Genomic DNA, 1,568 nt, shown 5'->3' with positions numbered 1-1,568 from the left:
CATAACAGCATGCTTGAAGTTGAACTAAGCAGTTTATTATTATTAATCAATGTCATTTCAGACATTTCAATCTCTTGTTACATTTTTCAAAAATAAATAAATATGTAAATAAGCCAACTGTTTGCTCTTGATACAAAATAATTGTGTTGTCTTTTATGTACTCTATGGCTAACTGTGCATCAAATTATTTATTGCATGACGGAGGCAAAGAACCACCCGAAGCGGAGATCTAGCATTCTGCTAGCTTCAAATCAGACACAGAGATGAAGTAAGATCACCTTTGAATGCATGAATTATAGCATTGATTTGAATTAATTATCGAGAGAGCGAGGGATGAAAGTTGTGTGTGTGAATAGCATCTGTGCGTCTCATTCTCCAAACAGTGAAGCTGTGAATTTCGTTACTTCAAAACATCAGTTTTACCCCCTAGAGTTGCTGAGAAATATTGCGATTCAGTATTGAAGCTATATTAATAAAACTTGCACGGCGCCTTTGACAACAAGTGTCCATGCTTGTGAATATTTCTGTGTGTGAGCACAATCTCCGATCTGTGTGTCTCTGCAAGTGATGTGTGTGTGTGTGTGTGTGTGTGTGTGTGTGCGCGTGTGCGTACGGCGTCTTGTGTGTCAATGAAAGCAGCGAAACAATATAGTAGCAATATTAAGTTAGTTGGAAAGAAACATTTTAATACTACACTGTAAAAAATGATCGTGATTTTAACGGTAAAAGACTGTAAAAATGCCACAATAAAAACTTGTTAAATGATTAACAGTAAGTTTCCTTACTATATTCACCTTATTTCGCCCCGCCCACGTTTAATACTTCGCTCTTCCGCATTTTGTCATCCGACTTCCGCTAAACTGATACAGCACATCCGGTAACTAGTTCAGTAGTTGTAAGATTGTTTATAGCTAGCTATAACTGTGGCGAAATGAAAAAGAACGTTAATGCCGTAAATGTTATAAATTGGGAGCACGGTGAAAACTGCTGACCTGATGACCATCTGCAGACTAAGTATCTTGTCTAATCTCTTAATTGTACAGTGGAGTAAGGTAAGTTAATATTTATAAATTACATATTATAAAAGGAGGAGGCTGGAGCTTGGAAGGGAAAAACGCTGTATATTCAGGTGTGCATACTTATTAGGCAGATTTTCTTTTACAGATAAAATGAGCCAACAAAGATTGTATATCACTTATAAAAGATTAAATACAAAAATAATAGTTATTAAGATTGATGTGGTTTGGAATTGGTCAAATATACTTGGGGAAAAAATATGAACAGAAAATTAACTTGCGTAGTAATTCTGCACACAGTGTACACAGTGTATATACAAAAGGTAAGGTAAAGGTAAGATTTGGTAGGTGTACATTAAGTGTAACATTAAGTCTAATCATGCTATCACCTGATACAAGGAATAAGGTAGGTTAACATCAAGTGTAATAATAATTAATGATTTTGAAATAAGACAACTGTGAAAGTTTAGACATTTATTTTAAGTATACAAACTAGTGCTGGCCAATGATTAATTGCATTCAAAATGCAAGTTTTTGTTTACATAATATATG

This window comes from Sinocyclocheilus grahami, unplaced genomic scaffold, assembly GCF_001515645.1.
Source record: "Sinocyclocheilus grahami isolate Dianchi unplaced genomic scaffold, SAMN03320097.WGS_v1.1 scaffold1424.1, whole genome shotgun sequence".
NCBI lineage: Eukaryota > Metazoa > Chordata > Actinopteri > Cypriniformes > Cyprinidae > Sinocyclocheilus > Sinocyclocheilus grahami.
This window is presented reverse-complemented; position numbering follows the sequence as displayed.